The 23,480-nt window shown below is 43.7% G+C and overlaps 1 protein-coding gene across 2 annotated transcripts in view; it reads left to right on the plus strand.

Moving 5' to 3' along the window:
• The window catches only part of MSRA (methionine sulfoxide reductase A), a 430,620-nt gene that overhangs the window by 17,044 nt on the left and 390,096 nt on the right, over positions 1 to 23,480 (plus strand). The gene's annotated exons all lie outside the window — the stretch shown is intronic.

Consider the following 23,480-nt stretch of genomic DNA (forward strand, 5'->3'; position numbering starts at 1 on the left):
TGCATTGCATAGTGGTGCAGAATTCCTCCAGGAGTAAGTATTTATTCTAGCTATCTACTGACTGGCTGCTGCTAGGCCCAGATCACACACTTTCCTATGGACCCCTCTAGCCTGCAAACATTACCAGGAAAACCTCCTGATATATAAAGAGAGCATCCAATTTTAAACAAATTTTTCAGTACACCACACTCAGTACTGGAGGAGACAAGATACTGGGCCATATGAAACACTGGTGTGATCTGGTATGGTAACTCCTATGTTCCGATACAGGACAGTGGAGAGATCAGTTGTGTTGAAAGATATGAATAGATCAAAGAGCATGAAGATAGAGAAGATGTCTTTGGACTTGTAGGAGATCGCTGGTGACGTTGATAAGAACAGTTTCAGTGAAGTGAAGGGGGCAAAAATAAAATTGCGGAGGATTTCAGAGAGGAGTGGAAATCAAGAAAAATTAAATAGATGACATGGTTAAGGAGTTTGCAGGGGGAGAGGAAGAGGGAGAAGGGCAGAAATTGGAGATGCAAGTGTAGTCAAGGCAGGTGGCATATCAGAGAATGTTTGAAGGCTGAGGGAAAAGGAGTTATATGAAAAAGTGTGTGAATATAGGCGAGAGGGAGCAAAAGAGGGACAAAGAGAGAGAAGCCAAGAGCTAGAAAAAGATGGATTGAGGGGGATCCCATAGATCTTGGTGTAATAGTTTGAATATACTATTAAGAATGTTTTTTGTAAGTAAGTGTACAAGTTGCCTGGTGGTATCTCGTGCCTTTCCAGAATGTTGAGTTTAGCAAAACTCCATCTGAAAACCATGAAATGAAGAGTTCAGGTGAACATCAAAGCAAACTTAATCTTGCCCCCCCCACCCCCTCCCGGAGCTGGCAGTGGCCACTGGAAATTATTTGCATGCACTCCAGCTGCACTCACTATCTGAGGTCTAGCTGTATTGAATGGTGGAGGAATTAGCTGGAGCAACTTGGCAGACCTGTGATTGTGATATGAGGTGATCTAGGGGGGCTGTGCCCCTCTGGAGTTGTGTGTGATCCTCTCTCTCTCTGATTCCCATGTGTGTAATCAAAGGAAAAGGGGACGTGTACCATGAGAATCATAGACTTTAAGGTCAGAAGGGACCGTTATGATCGTCTAGTCTGACCTCCTGCACAACACAGGCCACAGAATCTCACCCACCCACTTCTGTAACAAACCCCTGACCTATGTCTGAGTACTAAAGTCCTCAAATCATGGTTTAAAGACTTCAAGGTGCAGAGAATCCTCCAGCAAGTGACCCCTGCCCCATGCTGCAGAGGAAGGCGAAACCCCCCCAGGGCCTCTGCCAATCTGCCCTGGAGGAAAATTCCTTCCCAACTCCAAATATGGCTGTCAGCTAAACCCTGAGCATGTGGGCAAGACTCACCAGTCAAAGACACCCAGGAAAGAATTCTTTGTAGTAACTCAGATCCAATCCCAGCTAACATCCCATCACAGGCCATTGGGCATATCTACTGCTAATAGTCGAAAATCAATTAATTGCCAAAATTAGGCTATCCCATCTTATCATTCCTTCCATAAACTTATCAAGCTTAGTCTTGAAGCCAGATATGTCTTTTGCCCCCACTGTTTCCCTTGGAAGGCTGTTCCAGAACTTCACTCCTCTGGTGGTTAGAAACTTTCATCTAATTTCAAGTCTAAACTTCCTAATAGCCAGTTTATATCCATTTGTTCTTGTGTCCACATTGGTACTGAGCTTAAATAATTCTGCTCCCTCCATGGTATTTATCCCTCTGATATATTTATAGAGAGCAATCATATCTCCTCTCAGCCTTCTTTTGGTTAGGCTACACAAGCCAAGCTCTTTGAGACTCCTTTCATAAGGTAGGTTTTCCATTCCTCGAATCATCCTAGTAGCCCTTCTCTGTACCTGTTTCAGTTTGAATTCATCTTTCTTAAACATGGGAGACTAGAACTGCACACAATATTCCAGATGAGGTCTCACCAGTCCTTATATAACAGGACTAACAGGACTAACATCTCCTTATCTCTACTGGAAATACCTCGCCTGATGCATCCCAAGACCATATTAGCTTTTTTCACAGCCATATCACGTTGGCCGCTCACAGTCATCCTGTGATCAACCGATACTCCGAGGTCCTTCTCCTCCTCTGTTACTTCCGAATGATGCATCCCCAGTTTATAACAAAAATTCTTGTTATTAATCCCTAAATTCATGACCTTGCACTTTTCACTATTAAATTTCATCCTATTACTATTACTCCAGTTTACAAGGTCATCCAGATCGTCCTGTATAATATTCCGGTCCTTCTCTGTATTGGCAATACCTCCCAACTTCGTGTCATCTGCAAACTTTATTAGCACATTCCCGCTTCTTGTGCCAAGGTCAGTAATAAAAAGATTAAATAAGATTGGTCCCAAAACCGATCCCTGAGGAACTTCACTAGTAACCTCCTTCCAGCCTGACAGTTCACCTTTCAGTGTGACCTGTTGTAGTCTCCCCTTTAACCAGTTCCTTATCCACCTTTCAGTTTTCATATTGATTCCCATCTTTTCCAATTTAGCTAATAATTCCTCATGTGGAATTGTATCAAATGCCTTACTGAAATCGAAGTAAATTAGAACCACTGCATTTCCTTTGTCTAAAAAATCTGTTACCTTCTCAAAGAAGGAAATCGGGTTGGTTTGACATATCTACCTTTTGTAAAACCATGTTGTATTTTGTCCCAATTACCATTGACCTCAATGTCCTTAACTACTTTCTCCTTCAAAATATTTTCCAAGATTTTGCATACTTCAGATGTCAAACTAACAGGCCTGTAGTTACCCGGATCACGTTTTTTTCCTTTCTTAAAAATAGGAACTATGTTAGCAATTCTCCAGTCATATGGTACAACCCCTGAGTTTACAGATTCATTAAAAATTTTTGCTAATGGGCTTGCAATTTCATGTGCCAGTTCCTTTAATATTCTTGGATGAAGATTATCTGGGCCTCCCGATTTAGTCCCATTAAGCTGTTCAAGTTTGGCTTCTATCTCGGATGTGGTAATATCTCCCTCCATATCCTCCTTCCCATTTGTCATCCTACCATTATCCCTAAGCTCCTCATTAGCCTCATTAAAGACTGAGGCAAAGTATTTCTTTAGATAGTGGGCCATGCCTAGATTATCCTTAACCTCCACTCCATCCTCAGTGTTTAGCGGTCCCACTTCTTCTTTCTTTGTTTTCTTCTTATTTATATGGCTATAGAACCTTTTACTATTAGTTTTAATTCCCTTTGCAAGGTCCAACTCTACATGGCTTTTGGCCTTTCTCACTTTATCCCTACATGTTCTAACCTCAATAAGGTAGCTTTCCTTTCTAATCCCTCCCATCTTCCACTCCTTGTAGGCTTTCTGCTTTTTCTTAATCACCTCTCTGAGATGCTTGCTCATCCAGCTTGGTCTACATTTCCTGCCTATGAATTTTTTCCCCTTTCTTGGGATGCAGGCTTCGGATAGTTTCTGCAACTTTGACTTGAAGTAATTCCAGGCCTCCTCCGCCTTTAGATCCACAAGTCTTTCAGTCCAATCAACTTCACTAACTAATTTTCGTAATTTTTTTAAGTTAGCCCTTTTGAAATTAAAAACCCTAGTCACAGATCTATTTTTGTTTATCCTTCTGTTTAGTTTGAACTGAATTAGCTCATGATCACTCGAACCAAGGTTGACCACTACAACCATTTCTTCGATGAGGTCCTCACTACTCACCGAAACCAAATCTAAAATGGCATCCCCTCTTGTTGGTTCAGCAACTACTTGGTGAAGGAATCCATCAGCTATCGCATCCAGGAAAATCTGAGCCCTATTATTATTACAAGCACTTGTCCTCCAGTCTATATCTGGGAAGTTAAAGTCTCCCATGATCACAAAATTCCCATAAGTATTTACTTAATGAAAAACATTAAAGAGGTCTCTATCCATATCCAAATCGGATCCTGGCGGTCCATAGCACACCCCAAGCACTATCCCGGGGAGGCTCTAGTAGTTTTCTTCCCCAATGTGATTTTTGCCCAGACAGACTCTGTCTTATCCATTCCATCACTTCTTATTTCTTTTCAGTCTACCTTATCATTGATATACAATGATACTCCACCACCTTTGCCTTTATTTCTGTCTTTCCTTAAAAGCACATACCCTTCAATACCTGTAGTCCAGTCATGACTACTATTCCACCATGTTTCTGTTATCCCTATAATATCTGGTTTCACTTCCTGCATCAGTAGCTCTAGTTCCTCCATTTTGTTACTTAGGCTCCTCGCATTGGTGTACAAACATCTTAATTTTTGCTGTTTGGCCTAGCTCACATTCTTTACCCCATTAGGCACAGACATTCTACCACCAGTATCACCTATTAGACTGGTATGTACACTACCTTTCCTCCTTATGTCCATTTTCCTACCCACGGCTGTATCCTCTCTTACTTCGTTTTCTTCCTTCTCAATGTTAAAATCCAGCATGGAGATTACCCGGACATCTCTCAACTATCTCCCCCAGATTCCTAGTTTAAAGCTCTCTTGTTCAGTTGTGCCATCCTCCATCCTAGAAGTCTATTTCCTTCCTTACTCAGATGAAATCTGTCCCGAAAGAACCGTCCTCTGTCCATGAATGCTTCCCAGTGGCCATACATCCCAAAGCCCTCCTGATAGCACCAGTGCCTGAGCCATCTGTTGAGCATCATAATCTAGTCACACCTTTGTTGCCCTTCTCTAGGAACAGGCAGAATCCCACTGAAGATCACCTGAGCCTCAATGTCGTTAAGCGTCTTCCCCAGCCTGACATAGTGTCCCTTGATACGTTCCAGCGAGAATCTAGAGAGAGAATCCAATCTAGAGAGAGAATCCAGTGAGAATGAGAGAGCCAGTATGCCTCATTTCAGCTCTGCTTTGTGGAGACTGTCAGTAGCAGTGCACAGGGATCTTCTTGCAATCGGGCTTGTGAGCTGAGTGTCATCTGTGGGTTTAATGAAGGGTAATTTAAAGTATAGGGTTAGATGGCATTGTGTGCCTAAGCATAAAGAGATTGAAAGGATTGTAACATTTAGCAGTTGTGGTGTTCTTTCTGTGAAATAAGCTCAGTGTTTGAGTGTAGAGCAGGTGTAGGTAGCTCCTGTTCTGTACAGTGCGAAGGCTGAGTGCAAGTGTGTGTTTTGGATATATTGGTTGGGTGACCATCTGTCCCTTATTTTAAGGGACCATTCCTTATTTCACTGATTTGTCTCTTACGCTGATTACCCATCCCTTATCTTAAGGGATGCCCCTTGACCATTTTAAACATTAAATTGAAGCTTATGATAATGGTGTTGTATATTTGAGGGCAGTAGCAACATACACTTGAGAGAAAAATACATGATGTGCTAATCGAAATACTTCCCTAAAATGTCCCTTAAAATAAAGCACTGTCCCACATTTTTCATGTGGTTTCTCCTTATTTCCCTCCAACAAAGGCGGTCATCCTACATACTGGGGCATTGCTCAAAGAGGGCAGAGTTCAGCTTGCATGGGTGTGTATCTTAACTCTTCATTGCCTGGTTTTCAAAACCTTGTTTTGCTCAACTGGACATCCTGGAAGAGCGTGAGATGCCACCGGGCAACCTTAACTTTGCCTTAATGAAGTTTTTTGTTAGTGATCAGAAACAAAATAATGTTTTTGGTATGATTTAGTGGTCATTTAGGCAGTTGTAGTTACAATGTATGTGGGCAGTTGAGATGTTATTGTGGCCAAATGATGAGAATACCTGTCTCTTACATAGCGCTCCTCATCAGTGGGTCTCAAAGAACTTTATTAAGGAGGGAAACTGTGGCAGAGAGAGGTGAAGAGACTTGGTCAAGGTCACCCAGCAGGCCAGTAGGTGAGCAGGGAATAGAGCTCAGGTTTTCTGAGTCTCAGTCTGCTATTCTCTCTACTAGGCCACATGGTGGCTATGCAGTTTGTAAGCACAATCCCCCTCCCACCCTTCCTCCCCCATGCTTTGTTATTTTGGAATGGGAATAATGGTCATGCTTTGAAATGTTTGGTGTGTGTAGTTGCTAATAGGGCCGGTGAGAGAAATCTCCAACATGATCTGTGTCCCAAACATTTGACAGTTTTATTACATATTGGTTACAATAATTGAAGCATGTGAGAAAAGACTGGTGTGCCTCTCTCCTTCTCCACACCTCCCACATCATCCCCTGCAACATATAGCTCCCTACCACCACCATTTTCACCTCACCCTTTCCTTTCTGTCCCACTAACCATCAGCACTTTAGAAGCCACGTGTGTGCAAAACAGTTGATAGAATCTATGAACTAATAAGAAAAGCTGAAGAGAGGCTGTATCTTGGGAACCTCTTGTTCAAGTGACCACATGTTTGGCTCACTAGCCCTAGCACCCCATGAGGGACAGCAAATTTCAAGACAATCTGATGGATTTTAGAGCACTTTGAAAAATCAACCTTTAGACAGCAAAGTGTTTTCAATTTTAACTGTAGTAGAGCTGGTGTGCCACTATAACATTGTATGAAATTAATCATCAGCACCTGGTTTGCTATAACCAGATCCTCAGCACAGAACAATCCTGAAAGCACAGGAGGCTCTGAGAGGTGTGAAGTAGCCTACTCGTCTCAAGATGATTTTCTCAACTGAACGAGAACACCCCATGGAGAAGAATACAGCCTGAAACATAGCAGTGAGACATGTGAACTGCTGAAATTCATCTCAGTGGGTGTTCTCAACTCCTCTCACCAGCCCCAGCAGTGTGTTCTTTGTGCACGCTCCCAGAATGCCTGTTCCTAGCTCCCCACCCAGAAGAGCAGGTCTTCCCTAGATCCTGGTTCACATGGGAAGCAGAGAGGGAGAAGGCCTGGCACATGCACAGGATGAGGGGGCAGGGAGAGGGGCTCAGACACCCCTAGGGAGACAGGGCCACCCAGATCACATGCAGGGGGGCAGGGAGAAGGGCTCAGACACCCCCCCGTGATGCAGTTCCCCCCCAGATCTGGCACACTCATGAGAGAGGAGAAGGTGAGATGTCCCCTGCCCCCAATCTCTCCATTTTGCCCTACCAGCCACCTCCAGGTCAACCCTCCGGAGTCCAATCCCTCCATTCACTCTAATCCTTATCATTTCCCTCTGACCTGAGTTGTCCTCTGCCCTTCCTATACCACCTGTCCCCTCTTTCTTCTTGCTGCCACTCCAACCTCTCTCATCTTCTCTTCCCCCTAACTTCCCCTTCCTTCCCAGGAAGGATTCCCCTTTTTATTTTATTTTATTTTTAGAAAAAAGTTTGAATGCCTTCTGAATTTTTCTGCTGTACTCAGATTTCGTTTCCCTAAAATAAAATAAAAATGACCTTTGACAGAGACAGATTGTAGCAACATGTCTAGGTTTCACTTTCAGCTTTCGGTCAAGCGTTCAAATTTACAGTGCCTGGGTGTTGCTCAGGTTCAATGGCTATAACTCGTCCCCATGAGCTATGCAGGTCCTAAGAGACATGGCTAGCTAGTACCTCTCTTGAGCACTCTGTCTGCACATGCACAGTTTAATCTGTTTGGCTTGTGAGCATTAGGCACACACCTATCTTTTTTTTGTCTAGCTCAAAATATAGTACTTAATAATCTTTTGGGCCTGATTTTTTGAAGGACCTCAACTCGACTCCTTTTGCATGTGCACTTTAAAAAAATTAATCCCTGTACACACAGGATACTGGAATCAGTTATCACCTGCTTGCAATAGGACCTGTTGCTTGAAAACTGCATGTGAAAATTTGTGCATACACAAAAAGAAGTGACTTTTGCAGACTGGGTCCATTGCGTTTATAGCAATACATCTTTGGATATAAAATATTACCATAAAAGCCAGAGATAGTCTTTAAGCCGACAGAGCAAGGAGCATAGCTTAACATTTTAGCAAAGCATTTTTCTGCTAAGTTATACACTTAGAGGACTTTTCCTTGCTTTCAGAAAGCATAATAAAGCATAGAATTGTTAATCTCTGCCATAAAATATTAACGTATAGCATACACATGAAAAGTATGTTGTCAGTTTGAATTTTTTGAAATTGACTACTTAAAAAATATCAGTTTCTAATGGAGCATCCTTTAAGCAGTGTGACCTTTTAAAAAATAATTCCATTAGCAATTTTTTATATGAGATCTTTTTACTCCCCAATGATATTTCTGAGGGTCTTTTCAGCAAGGGGAAAACTGACTTACTATATTCAGAGTGCTGTCAAGTGCACAAAGTAAAGAAAGTGAAAATAAGAAAGAAAAAATATATTTTTCTAACTTGTTCCAGTTATAGTGATCTTAGGTGTTATTTGTAATCATAGAATGTACAAAATTTCCAGATAGAAATGTATTTTAAAGTTGTTGGAGGGCTGTTTGGAAAAGCATTGGGAAGTTCTACTATTGCCTCTTCAAATCTTGGCCTAAACTCTACATGTTTTAAACGCCGATAGTTAAACATCTGTTGCTTTCATAAGCTACATTGCCTGGCTTGTTGATATATAAGGGACTTAATTTTTTAGCACTATCAATTTCTTCATTGCAAACATAAAGCTTATACATAAAGATGGTACTAAACTTCTCAAGATAGTTAAGACCAAAGCAGACTGTGAAGAACTTCAAAAAGATCTCACAAAACTAAGTAATTGGGCAACAAAATGGCAAATGAAATTTAATGTGGATAAATGTAAAGTAATGCACATTGGAAAAAATAATCCCAACTATACATACAATATGATGGGGGCTAATTTAGCTACAACTAATCAGGAAAGAGATCTTGGAGTCATCGTGGATAGTTCTCTGAAGACGTCCACGCAGTGTGCAGCGACAGTCAAAAAAGGAAACAGGATGTTGGGAATCATTAAAAAAGGGATAGAGAATAAGACGGAGAATATCTTATTGCCCTTATATAAATCCATGGTACACACACATCTTGAATACTGCGTACAGATGTGATCTTCTCATCTCAAAAAAGATATACTGGCATTAGAAAAGGTTCAGAGAAGGGCACCTAAATTAATTAGGGGTTTGGAACGGGTCCCATATGAGGAGAGATTAAAGAGGCTAGGACTTTTCAGCTTGGAAAAGAGGAGACTAAGGGGGGGGATATGATGGAGTTATGTAAAATCATGAGTGGTGTGGAGAAAGTGAATAAGGAAAAGTTATTTACTTGTTCCCATAATATAAGAAGTAGGGGCCACCAAATGAAATTAATGGGCAGCAGGTTTAAAACAAATAAAAGGAAGTTCTTCTTCACACAGCGCACAGTCAACCTGTGGAACTCCGTGCCTGAGGAGGTTGTGAAGGCTAGGACTATAACAGGGTTTAAAAGAGAATGAGATAAATTCATGGAGGTTAAGTCCATTAATGGCTATTATCCAAGATGGGTAAGAAATGGTGTCCCTAGCCTCTGTTTGTCAGAGGGTGGAGATGGATGGATCATTACCTGTTAGGTTCACTCCCTCTGGGGTACCTGGTGTTGGCCACTGTCCGTAGACAAGATACTGGGCTGGATAGACCTTTGGTCTGACCCAGTATGGCCATTCTTATGTTCTTATCTTCTATGAAAGAAAAGGCAAGAGATCTGGGAGACATTTTCAGGAAACTGATCCCTCCATATTGTTTTAGTTGCTGTATAATTTTATTTTTTCCCACTGGAGAGTTTTGGGTTTCTAAAAAAAGATTCTATATAGTATTTAATTATTACTTCTTTATATTTTATAGCTTCATTCTCAAGTTATTGCTGTTTGTTGCTATGGTTGCACCTGGAGGATCAGATCAGTAGATCTTTGTGCTTGGCACTGTACACACATACAATAAAAAATAGTTCCTTTCCAAAAGATCTTACAACCTATACATACAATGAGGTGAGAACTGGTGGATAAGACATAAATGGTGGGCAAGGAGCATAACATAAAGAATGAAACAATCCCAATTAGTTAACTAAGTGGAAGTGTCAGCACACCAATTGACCTACCCCTAGCAAGAGACATAAAAGGCAATAAGAAAATATTCTTTAAATATTTAGGAGCAGGAGAAAGACAGAGGAAAGTATAGGTCCCCTACTTAATGGAGGGAGAAACATCAAGATGGCTGAGGTGTTTAATGCCTATTTTGCTTCAGTCTTCACTGGAAGGGTTGATGGTGACAAGATACTCAACACAATTAATATTAAATACAAGGAGGAAGGTACACAAGCCACAATAACGAAAGAACAAGTTAAAGAATATTTAGATAAGTTAGATGTATTCAATTCAGCAGGGCCTGATGAAATTCATCCTGGGATACTTAAGGCAGCAGCTGAAGCAATCTTGAATGCATTAGCAATTACCTTTGTGAACTCTTGGAGGACAGGCTTGGTCCCAGATGGCTGCAGAAGGGCAACTGTAGTACATATCTTTAAAAAGGGGAACAAAGAGGACCCAGGGAATTATAGACCAGTCAGCCTAACTTTGATGCCTGGAAAAATACTTGAACAAATTATTAAACAATCAGTTTGTAAGCATGTGGAGAAGGATAGGATTATTAAGAGCAGCCAGCATGGATTTGTCAAGAAGAAATCATGCCAATCCAAATTAATTTCCTTCTTTGCCAGGGTTACTGGCCTAGTGAATGGGGGGGAAATAGTAGATGTGATAGATTTTGATTTTAGTAATGCTTTTGACAGTCCTATATGACATTCTCTTAAGTAAACTAGGGAAATGTGGTCTAGATGAAATTACTATAAAGTGAGCTCACAACTGGTTGAAAGACCATACTCAGAGTAGTTATCAATAGTTCTCTGTCAAACTGGGAAGGCATATCTAGTGGCGTTCCTCAGAGATCAGTCCTGGGCCTGGTACTATTCAATATTTTCATCAGTGACTTGGTAATGGAGTGGAGAGTATGCTTATTAAATTTGCAGGTGACACCAACCTGGGAGAGGTTGTTAGCATTTGGAGGACAAGATTAGAATTCAAAACGACCTTGACAAATTGCATGATTGATGTGATATCAACAATGTTTAAGTTCAATAACGATAGGAAGGAAAAATCAAATGCACAACTACAAAATAGAGAATAACTGGCTAGATGTGTAATACTGCTGAAAAGGATCTGAGGGTTATAGTGGGTCATAAATTGAATTTGATTCAGTGTGATGCAGTTGTAAAAAAGGCTAATATCGTTCTGGGATATATGAACAGAAGTGTTGTATGTAAGACACAAGAGGTAACTGTTCCACTCCGTGCAGCACTGGTGAGGCTTCAGCTGGAGTATTGTGTCCAATTTTGGGTGCCGCACTTTAGGAAAGATGTGGACAGAATGGAGAGAATCCAGAGGAGAAATGTACAAATTATAGCGATTTAAAAAAAACCAGACCTAAGAGGAAAGGTTAAAGAAACTTGGAATGTTTAGTCTTGAGAAAAGAAGCCTAAGAGGGGACCTGATAAAAAAAAAATCAGTTGTTAAGGGCTATTATAAAGAGGATGAGGATCAATTGTTCTCTGTGTCCATTGAAGGTAGAACATGAAGTAACTGGATTAATCTGCAGCAAGGGAGATTTAGGTTAGATATTAGCAGAAGCTTTTTAACCATAAGGATAGTTAAGTTTTGGAATAAGCTTCCAAGGGAGATTGTGGAATCCCCATCATTGGAGATTTTTAAGAAAAGTCTGGACAAACACCTGTCAGGGAAGGTCTAGGTTTACTTGGTCCTGCCTCAGCCCAGGACGCTAGACTTGATGACCTCTTGAGGTCCCTCCAGTCCTACATTTCTGTGATTCTATGATCTGTATTGTTTTGGAGCTTCACCAATTTAAAAATAAAAAAATCTGGTACAAAGTTCTAAAAAGTTGCACATGAAGTTACCTTGTAAAACTTCCACCTCAGTCCTCCACATCCTTCTCACCAGCCCATCAACCTACCCCCTCTCCCCAAAGGTCTCTGAGAAGAGGTGAGCTCTGCAGCATGGCTGAAAGGTTAAAGAAATCTGGGTTTTAGGAAACTAAGGGCATGTGTGCACTGCAGCTGGAAATGAGTCTTCCAGTTCAGGTAAACAGACTTGCACTAGAGGGGCTCAAGGTAGCATGCTAAAATAGCAATATGGATGTTCTGACTTGGGCAAAAGCTCAGTCTCTCAAGCCCACCCACCCTCCTCAGGCTTCAGAGCCCAAGCTGGAACGTCCACATTGTTATTTTCAATGTGCCAGCTTGAGCTCGGCTAGTGTGAGTCTGTCTGCCCGGGCTGTGAGGCTTACTCCCAGCTGCAGTGTAGACATAACCTTGGAACCTGCTTTGTCCCTTAGAGTGAATGGCCTGAAGGACTAATGTCCTGTCAACAGATCCTTCCTTTTTGAACCAAAGGGTCTCCTGTTGAATTGCCTCCACTAATCACAGCTTTGGAAATATTGCATAGAGAGTGACGTTTCTCAAGTAACTAGGTCACAAAATGTTTAGGACTTGAGACTGGCCCTCTTTCTTAAGAAAAAGAGAAAGTTGCATCCATTGAGCTAGTGAGCATAGTTTATCGTTGATACATTTAGGAAAGCATATTTTCTGCATAAATTTACTGTGTTCATTAAGGTAAGTACCTATTTTAAAAAAAAAACAGTTCACTTTTTGCTTTGGCAGATAGGTTATAAATGAGAGAGAAGACTGTTGCTGTGATTTTCTCAAGTAAACAAACTTCTATTGTTTATAGCTCCTAATGGGACTTGTTAAATTTTAAAAAGGATTGCAATATATGGATAAATTTTCCATTCAAATGAACTTTGAATACTCAAGTATCAGGGGGTAGCTGTGTTAGTCTGTATCCACAAAAAAAACAAGGCTTCCGGTGGCACCTTAAAGACTAAAAGATTTATTTGGGCATAAGCTTTCGTGGGTAAAAAACCACTGGGCTTATGCCCAAATAAATCTGTTAGTCTTTAAGGTGCCACTGGACTCCTTGTCGTTTTTGAATACTCAGTAGTTTCTCTTATGAATCCTATAACAGGATTTAAGTTAAAAAGTTACTTTTCCCTCCCATCTTGAAATGTGTGCAGTTCGCTAAACTTCTTTGTCTTGCAGTAGACAATTGGGAACAGATTTAATTTTAATTTTCAGCTGATTCCTAAAAGTGGGTCTACTGGTAAAAGCCACTAGCTTTCACAGTGAAATTTTAGAAAGTTAAAATGTGAGTGAGTGACTTGGGCACACAGGTCTTATTTTAAATCTATATGCTCCCATTCTTGAAATCTTCCCATGAGTCTCGGTAGCAGAAAAGGAAAGCCCAAGTAGTATTTGGCACTTATTGAAAATGTACAAACACCCTCCTTCAAAAGAATCTTGATTTACTGCAGGTTGTTCATGTGTCGCATGCAGACATTTTTAGAGAACAGATTTCTTATCACTGAACAGTGAATGGCTTCCAGTACTCCACGATCGCTGAGTAGAAATGTTTATAACCATTTGAAAAGGTAAGAAACCATGAAATCTATGAGGCGATTTGGCAGATGAAGTCGTTGCTGATGCCAGGATTTGGTTGCTGATCCACAGTTTCCTGTTTTTAAATATATTAATTGATCTGCAAAGGGCATCTTTTGGAAACAAGAACTCAGACAGACTGGCACAAGCTGGAGCGCCGCCAAGGCTGCTTGGGAAGGTTGCCATGCTGAGAGCGAGAGAGAGCGAGAGCTGAGGAAAGAAAAATAAGGCAAGACTTGGCACAGCTCAGTCAAATCAGCTTCTTTTGTCTGCTTTCTCGGCTTGAGCTTCAAGAAAGAAAACCGTCCTGGGGTACAGAAAAACTCAGAAGTTTCTGGTTTTCAAACTCAGAAGGCTTTTAAGTCTGTTGGGCTATTTGGAAGTGGTGGTACATTAAATGATGTTCAGTCACCAGTGTTAAGGGAAATAAAAGCCTTTTTTAATGATGCCTTCACAATGTCTGTCCATACATATGGGAAATATGGTATCTGATTTTTGAATGTAGGATTAAATTGTAAGGGAGACAGGAGTAATTTGGAAGATTATAAAAGGAATTTCTAAATAAAAGGGATAATTTTTAATTTTTTGCAAAAAAGTTGTCATGAACATAAATCTGCTTTAAAACCAAATCTGACCTCCTTCGGAATTCATTCAGAATGGAAATTTCAGCCTTTTTCATATATGCTACAGACATTAACTTTTAAAGGAGCCTTCTTTAAGATTTCATCTGACCCAGCAGTGAAGTAAGAGTAGAGACAAAGTTGTTTTATCTTAGTGTAAAAGAAAATGTGCTCTTAAAGCAACAGCATTCATTTCTGCTGCTTCATGCTGTCCTAACTACATCTCCCAGCAATTAGTGACAACACTGAAGACCAGCAGGGCAAGCTGAAGACACCCAGACTACTCCTGAAGGGCAAGCAAGAAATGTGAGCATGGTCATTTTGTTGTTGCTCTACAACATTTTAGTGTATATTAATAAAGGATGTGCGAGATTAGTGAATTCTCTACACAAGGAAGAAATGATAAGAGATGGAGAAGAATTCACTTCTGTCAATTGAGGAATGGTTTGAGGATGATAGAGAATTGAATTTGAACTGATTACACTGGATAAGCAAACTTTGGTTTGTAGTTAAAATATTTATGTTTGATAACTTGTGAAAAAAATTTAGTCCTTTTCTTATGATCGGATTAAACAATTAATTGATGACTGAAGCCGGGATCCCTTACAATTTCAATAAATTTAAAGACTTGAAAATCATTTGTTTGTTCTCTCAAAAAGTACCTGGATTTTCAGTGAGACAAACACCTTTTTATAATTTGATAGCAACAAATACTGATATATTGCCTATTAGGCCTGGACATGGTTGGATTATACTACTTCTACTCTGACAATCAGCATTGTTTCAGAGAGTAACTGTAAACCATAGATTTTTATGGATCATCTTCATTTATAGTAAGTATTTTGCTGTCTTTAAAGAAAGATTGTTCAATCTGTAAGATTCACATATTCTGACATTCTATAAGAGTAAATTTCCCTTTTCTTTGTATATATTTGGGGGGGAAGTAAAAATCCAAAAGCCACATTCATGTGAGCACTAGACATTGCAATCTCTATGAAAGATTTTAACAGGATCTGTGCTTTTTGTTTTAAAGGTGCACTCGGGCTTGTGAATTTAAGATGCTGAAAATTAGATTTTGTATATATATAGAAGAATTTAGGTTATTGACTAGTACATTAAAAATGGTTTCATAGCAAGCTGTGTCAAGGATTTATTACACAAATGGATCTTATTAAAAGATATTAAAGATAAACAACAATTAGATGCTGGTATAATTAAAATAAGTTTTACGGACCCCTTTTACTTTGTATATTAATGTTCTTCTAAATAAGTATTTCCATCCGTTGGTTTCTTGGGATTATAAAAATAACAACCTTGCCATTATAGATTATTAAACCTGTTGTACTCAACAGATATTTATTAAAACGTGTGTCCGGCCATAGATGACAAACTGACATTCATTAGAAAGGAAATGTTTGCATGAGTTCTGTTTTGCTTGTGGTGTAGTAAGACAGTACATTGTTCATTCCTGTGCAAACAGTAACATGTGATGTGATTATGGAAACAAAGATGTCTCAGCATGTAAGTTTACAACTGGAGAAACACCTTAAGTTTAACTGTCGTACATCATATACTGACCTACATTTCTCCTTGTATTTCTTAGAAATAGTATGCAGTCTCAAATATTATCCTGTTTCATCATTTATTGTATTTTAAAATGTAAACTTTTTGGTACATACCCTGTACAAGATTTTTTTTTTTTTTAAAACCCTTCTATCAGTTTTTTCAGAGGAAGCGCTGAGTATTAGAAGAATAACCTTGTTCAACTTCTAAATGCTTATACAATTTCACAAATGGATACCTCAGGCCTTACATTATGTGGTCCTATCACAATCCATTAAAAATATTTTTGCAAAGGTTAACGTTTATTAATAGGCGGGTTGTACTTTTCAAAGTGTTTGCTGTAGTTTAGAAAAACATTATTTATCTTTATGATCTTTAGTAAATACATTTGTGTTCTCAAAACGAGATATGCACCATTGTAGCTTTCTTATTATCTACCTAAGTTTTATTTAAAAAATAAATGGGGAATTTTGTGTCATATAAAAACACTTCTCTCTAAATACTTTATATAAGTTCTTGTAAGAACAAAACACAAACAACCTGCCCTCACGTCCATAACTTGATCAGCCTAACTTACAAGCGGTACAAAGAAGGAAATGGCTGTTCTTGTAAAACTGATGGTTTTGCATGAAAATTAAAATTGTGTTAGGGGTTTGACATGCTTCATCACTTTTAGATTTTATTTTAATTCTACACTATAATTTAGAGCCTTCTGTATAATTTCACTATAGTAGTAGATATCTAAAACCTCTTATTTAATTATTAGTTGCATGACTTTTAATAACTTGATTTTAAATGAACAGCTTGTATTTAATTTGACTCTCTCAATATATATTGTATCTTGAACTGCATAGTTCCGCGAAGTAAAACTCTTAAGGGATGGAGGTGGGAATTAGGGTTTAAGTAGGATTTGATTTCTGTTATTAAATTACAAGCAGAGACACTCATAATATTCCATACAACATGGTCACCTGTTATACTATAAAGGGCATGAATCTGTTCTCACTTATATATACGAGTTAAACCAAGAGTAACTCCTTTGAAGTCAATGGAACTGCCCTATAGTAAAAGTGGTATGAGAGCAGAACTGGGCCATAAAGGTCTGATTCTGATTTTTTAAAATTTACATATGCATGTACCATTTCCACACTGATAAGAACATAAGAGTGGCCATACTGGGTCAGACCAAAGGTCCATGTAGCCCAGTATCCTGTCTTCTGACAGTGGCCAATGCCAGATGCCCAGAGGGAATGAACAGAACAGGTAATCATCAAGTGATCCATCCCCTGTCATCCATTCCCAGCTTCTGGAAAACAGGGGCTAGGGATACCATCCCTGCCCATTCTGGCTAATAGCCATTGATGGACCTCTCCTCCATGAACTTCTCTAGTTCTTTTTTGAACCCTGTTATAGTCTTGGCCTTCACAACATCCTCTGCCAAAGAGTTCCACATACTGACTGTGCATTGTGTGAAGAAATACTTCCTTTTGATTGTTTTAAAGTTGCTGCCTATTAATTTCATTTGGTGCCTCCTGGTTTAGGGGTGGGAAAATTATGGCCCGGGGGCCACATCCAGCTCTTCATTTTTTAAAATCCGGCCCTTGAGCTCCTGCCGGGAAGCGGGGTCTGGGGCTTGCCTCTCTCTGGTGCTCCAGCTAGGGAGCGGGGTCGGGGGCTTGCTCCGCTCTGCATGTGCCGTGGCTCTGTGCAGCTCCCGGAAGCAGCGGCATGTCCTCCCTCCACCTCCTACATATAGGGGCAGACGGGCTCCACACACTGCTCCTACTCCAAGCACTGCCCCCGCAACTCCCATTTGCTGGGAACCGAGGCCAATGGGAGTGCAGGGATGGCACCTGTGGACGGGGCAGCATGAAGAGCCACCTGGCTGTGCCTCCGTGTAGGAGCCAGAGGGGGGACATGCCGCTGCTTCCAGGAGCTGCTTGAGGTAAGCGCCGCCCGGAGCTTGCACCCCTGACCTCCTCTCGAGCCCCAACCCCCTCTCCCAGCCCTGATCGCCCTCCAAACCCCTCGGTCCCAGCCCAGAGCCCGTCCCCCAAGCAGGAGCCCTCACCTCCCCCACCCCCTTGCCCCAGCCTGGGGCCCCCTCCTGCACCCTGAACTCCTCATTTCTGGCCCCATCCCAGAGCCTGTAATCCCAGCCAGAGCCCTCATCCCCTCCCAAACCCCAACCGCCAATTTCTTGAGCATTCATGGCCCGCCATACAATTTCCATACCCAGGTGTGGCCCTTGGGCCAAAAAGTTTGCCCACCCCAGACCTAGTTCTTGTGTTATGAGAAGGAGTAAATAACACTTTTTCTTCCAGTGCTTGCTCATGTCAATTCCAATCAGGTGTGTGTGTGCGTGCATGGCAGCTGGAAGATTTTTCCCCGATCAGCATCTGTTGGGTCAGTCTTGGCATCCCCTGGAGTGGTGCCTTCATGACACTCAATATAGGGCCTTGCTGACCCTCCACCCCCTCAGTTCTTTCTTTCCGCCAGTGATGGTTAGCTGGAACTTCCCCTTGCTCTTGTCTTGACAAGCGCATTTGACAGTCTGTATATTGTTACTCATTAGTCTTTTTGTAGTTCTAGTGTTAGTTAAATAGTTAGTAGGTACTTAGGTTTAGTTCTTAAGTTTCCTTTGGGGGGATTTCCCCCTCCAGCGCTCTCCCAACACTGGGGCATGCTGTGGTCTCCAGGCTTCAAAGCCTGTGAAGTCTGTGGCAAGTCTGCGATCCTCACACTTCATGTTTGAAAAGTTTGGGGAAGAGCCATCAAAAGGATCGCTGTAGGATCTGTAGGGGGTTTTGTTCCAGGACATTAAAAGATGGGGATTGGCGCCCGAAGATCCTACTAATGGAAACTGCACTCCACTCCCAGTCTGACCCCGGGTTGGTGGACCCTGCGCCGAGTACTGCCTCCTCGGTACGAAGTGCCGCGGCACCATCGGCACAGGGATTGGTGCTGCGTAAGGACTTGACCAAGGACTCTCGGCACCATCTTGGCTCCACTTGCGGCTCACATGCCTCAGGCAGGCATTGGTCTCAATCGCTGGTGCCACAGAAGAAGAAGAGGCTGCAGAGGGGTTGTTTTCCCCCGGCTAGGTCCAAGGGACCAGCTGTTGTGAGACCTGAGTTGGGCCACACTAGCTCGGCCTGATGGTGGTGTCAGCTCCTGTCCTTATGGAAGGGCGGTTGAGTCCAGACCATCCTTTCTCTCTGAGGCCAAGTTGAGAGCTGCACCTCCCATCGACCCTGGAGGTGTTCGAGGCAGCCAAGGACCTGCTCCATTTCCTGGCACTGTTCTCCCCACCTAGATGGGATAGGTTGTCAGCACCAGTTGCTCCCCCGGCACTGTCAAGGGGAAAGCCCCCCATGTTGCCCCGGCGGTCTCCATCTCCGATGTGCCACGCCCCGGCACCAGAAGAGATCCAGCAGCCACATCGGTCCCCGAGCCCTCGGCACGGACTGTCAGTGCCTCGATGTACCGCTCCTCTGTGGTCCTCCTTTTCAGAGACCTCGGAGTCGGACTCCTATCGTTCTCTTAGGAGCAGGAGTAGACGGTCTAGGTCAACACGAGACCGGCAACCTTACCCGGCAGTGTGGCCCACGCAATGGCAGCCCCTTGCACAGTGGCCTTTTTGGACACCTTGGGCTTTTCACCAAAGCCAAGGGCGGAGCCAAGGGTCTCATTCCAGAGTGACGTCGATGGCCTTGGCCACATTCATACCCTCTCCAGTACTGTCAGCATCGGCAGGATCGGGAGTAGCTCCATCTCTCCCTTACGCCGCCATCCCAACGCCTGCGGCTGCGACACCGGCACAGCTACACCAGCCCCAGTGGTAGAAGCACCGACAACCTCGGCACCTTCATCCCTGGCACCGACACTCTCAGCACTGAAGGGCATGGCACCAGCTCGGGAACCGTAGGCCCCACGGGACTCCTTGGGCGTGGAGAGAAGGGAGCAGGCACTCCTTATGGGCGTCTCTTCCTCTTCCTCTCCAGATGAGGCGCTGGCGGGCACTTCTGTAGCCCCAGCCCTGGAGGACAACAGGGTTCTTCAGCAATTGCTGTGGCGGGTTGCCCAGGGCCTGGGCATTCAGGTGGAGGAGGTAATGGAGGACGCAGATCCAGTGGTGGATATCCTCGCCTCCTCCGGGCCTGCACGTATTGCCCGGCCTCTCAAAAAATCCATTGCAGACACCACAAAAACTTTGTGGCAGACCACAGCCTTGTTGCTCCCTACAGCTAAGTGCAATGAAAGATGCTATTTTGTGCTGTCCAGGGGCTACGAGCGCTTATATTCCCACCCTCCATCAGATTCCCTGGTTATGGATGCTGCCAACCAGCGCAAGCACCAGGGCTACCAGGGTCCCTCCCCAAAGAATTGGGAGGCGAAATGACTCGACCTTTTTGGGAGAAAGGTCTATTCCACTGGTGGCTTGCAGTTCCGCATGTCTAATCAGCAATCCATTGTCAGAAGGTACCGCTATAATATGTGCGGGGCAATGGCTAAATTTGCAGAGCTGCTGCCTCAGGACTCCTGTGCTGAGTTTTTGGCCCTGGTGGAGGAGGGCAAGCTCATTTCCTGAGCTTCACTGCAGGCCGCGCTGGACGGAGCTGATGAGGCTACTCAGGTTATGGCTATGGGGGTAACCATGAGAAGGGGCTGCTGTACAAAGTCCAGCAGACTATTCAGGACCTCCCCTTTGAGGGTTTGCCTCTCTTCTCCGAAAAGACAGATAAAAGGCTACATAGCCTAAAAGACTTGAGAGCCATCGTCAAGTTGCTGGGCCTCCATACTCCTACACAGTGGAAGCACTTTAGGGCATAACCTCCTCTGTGGTTCTACCAACTCAGAACTGATGGGATGGTTCCCGGAGGAGGAACAAGAGCGGCAGGAAGAGATTGTACCCATACTCAGGCCAGGGCTCTGGCCAATATAAGCCGTCTTTGGGCCAGAAGCAGGCCTTTTGAAGGCGTGCTTGAGGACGGTGCACCAGTGCATGGACTGGATCCAACCCGCCTTACCTTCTCGTCCTGACTATCCCCTTTCTACCCTACTTGGTCCCGTATCACATTGCACGGTAGAAAGGGGATACTCCCTCCAATTCTCGGCCCTCCCGCCCTTGCACCCCCCTTCCCTGTCACTCTTCAGGGACCCTTCTCACGAGCAATTCTTCATACAGGAGGTGCACTCACCCCTATCGCTGAGAGCAGTGGAAGAAGTTCCTCAAAAGCTGAAGGGCAAGGGCTTCTATTTCTTGTATTTCCTAATACTGAAAGCCAAAGGCGGGCTCAGGCCCATCCTAGACCTGCGTTAGCTCAACAAGTTCATGAAGAAACTCAAGTTCCGTATCGTCTCTTTGGCCTCCATCATCCCTTCCTTGGATCCAGGGGATTGGTGTGCCACCCTCGACTTGAAGGATGCGTACTTTCATATAGCGATTTACACCGCCCCACAGAAAGTACCTCAGACTTGTGGTGAGCAACAACTATTACCAGTTCATAGTCCTCCCATTCAGCATGTCAGCGGCACCTCGTGTGTTTACTGAGTGCATGGCAGTTGTGGCCACATTCCTATGCAGCAGGAGGTACAGGTTTTCCCGTACCTCGACTACTGTCTGATCAAGGGCCGCTCCAAGGCTCAAGTGGAGGCATAAGTCGACTTCATAAGAATGATGTTCGATGAACTGGGCCTTCTCCTGAACATTGGGAAATCGACTCTGTCCCATGTTCAGCGGATAGAGTTCATAGGGGCGGTACTGGACTCAACACAGGGCAGGGAATACCTCCCAGAAGCGATGTTTTGGGCCCTCAGCGACATCATTTGAAGTCTCAGGCAGTTTCCCACCACCACCACAGGGAATTGCCTGAAACCTTTAGGACACATGGCCGCTTGTGCCCATGTGGTGCAAGATGCCAGGTTCAGACTCCAGCCTCTCCAATAGTGGCTAGCCTCAGTGTATTGGCTGGCTTGAGACAGTTGGGACAGGGTCATGACTCTGTCTTGCCGGGTCCTCGAATCCCTCCGGTGGTGGCTCAATCTGCAGGTAGTGTGTTCAGGGGTCCCCTTTACCAGTCCTCAGCCATCCCTCTCAGTAGTGACGGACGTGTCAGCCTTGGGCTGGGGAGCACATCTGGGAGACCTCAGAACACAAGGCCTTTGGTCTCAGGCGGAACTCGCTCTCCACATCAATGTCAGAGAGCTGAGAGTGGTGCGCCTGGCATGCCAGATTTTCCAAGCCCACTTGACAGGGAGATGTGTATCAGTTATGACAGACAACACCATGGCGATGTTTTATATCAACAAACAGGAGGGTGCTCTCCCCTGTGCCAGGAAGCTCCTCTCCCCTGTGCCAGGAAGCCCTCGGGCTGTGGGACTTTTGCGTAGAACACTCAATACACCTACAAGCATCGTACCTCCCTGGAGTACAGAACTAGTTGGCGGACTGTCTCAGCAGGTCATTCCATGTCAATGAGTGGTCCCTATGCCAAGATGTTGCGAACTACATCTTCCAACGGTGGGGCGTTCCCCAAGTAGACCTCTTCGCTACACGACGCAACAGGAAGTGCCAAATTTGCTCCTTCCTGAATCACAGCCCGGGCTTCATTGCAATGCTTTCCTCCTCCCATGGGGAGGCCATCTCCTATACACATTTCCGCCTATCCCTCTCATTCATAAGGTGCTCCTCAGGATACGGAGGGAACAAGCTTCAGTGATATTGATAGCTCCAGCCTGGCCCCACCAAGACTGGTACACATCACTCCTGGAAATGTGCGTGGAAGCCCCAGTCACCTTGCTGCTCCTCCCAGACTTAATAACTCAGGATCATGGCCTTCTCCAGCACCTGAACCTTGAATTGTTGCACCTCACAGTTTGGAAGCTCCATGGCTGAACCCAATGGAGCTCTTCTGCTCGGACCTGGTTAGACAAGTTCTCCTTGGCAGTAGGAAACTCTCCACCAGGACTACCTACCTTGCCAAGTGGAAGAGATTTGCAATCTGGTCAGCGCAGCATCATTTGTCCCTGATGCTCGCCTCTATACCACTTATACTGGACTACCTTCTCCATCTCAAGCAACAGGGACTGTCTGTGTTGTCAATAAGGGTTCACTTGGCTGCCATTTCCACCTTCCATCAATGGGTGCGGAGGGCCGGTCCTTCTTCGCCAATCCTATGGTCAGCCGTTTCCTGAAAGGTCTCGATGGGCTATATCCACATGTCCGACAACCGGTCCTGACCTGGGACCTCAATCTGGTCCTTTCCAGACTGATGGGGCCGCCCTTCGAACCACTGGCAACTTGTTCCCTGTTCTATCTGTCATACAAGATAGCATTTCTGGTAGTGATAACCTCAGCCAGGAGGTGTCTGAGCTCAAGGCCCTAACATCAGCGCCCCCCTAAACCGTGTTCTATAAGGACAAGGATCAGCTCAGGCCACATCCAGCTTTCCTCCTGAAGGTTGTCTCCCAATTTCACATCAACCGGGACATCTTCCACCCAGTGTTCTATCCTAAGTCTCACTAAAGCAGTTGGGAACAGAGGCTTCACTCATTGATGTCCGCAGAGCCCTAGCCTTTTACACTGAGCGAACTAAACTGTTCTGGAAGTCCATTCAACTGTTTGTGGCTGTGGCAGACAGGATGAAAGGTCTTCCAATCTCCTCTCAACATATTTCATCATGGATCACGTCCTGCATCTGGGAGTGCTACAGCCTGGCAGAGGTGCCTGCCCCTCCACTCACAGCGCACTCCACCAGAGGGCAGGCTTCTTCAGCAGCATTCCTAGTACAGGTTCCCATCCAGGAAATATGCAGCGCAGCGACATGG

This window comes from Chelonia mydas, chromosome 3, assembly GCF_015237465.2.
Source record: "Chelonia mydas isolate rCheMyd1 chromosome 3, rCheMyd1.pri.v2, whole genome shotgun sequence".
Classification (NCBI taxonomy): Eukaryota; Metazoa; Chordata; order Testudines; family Cheloniidae; genus Chelonia; species Chelonia mydas.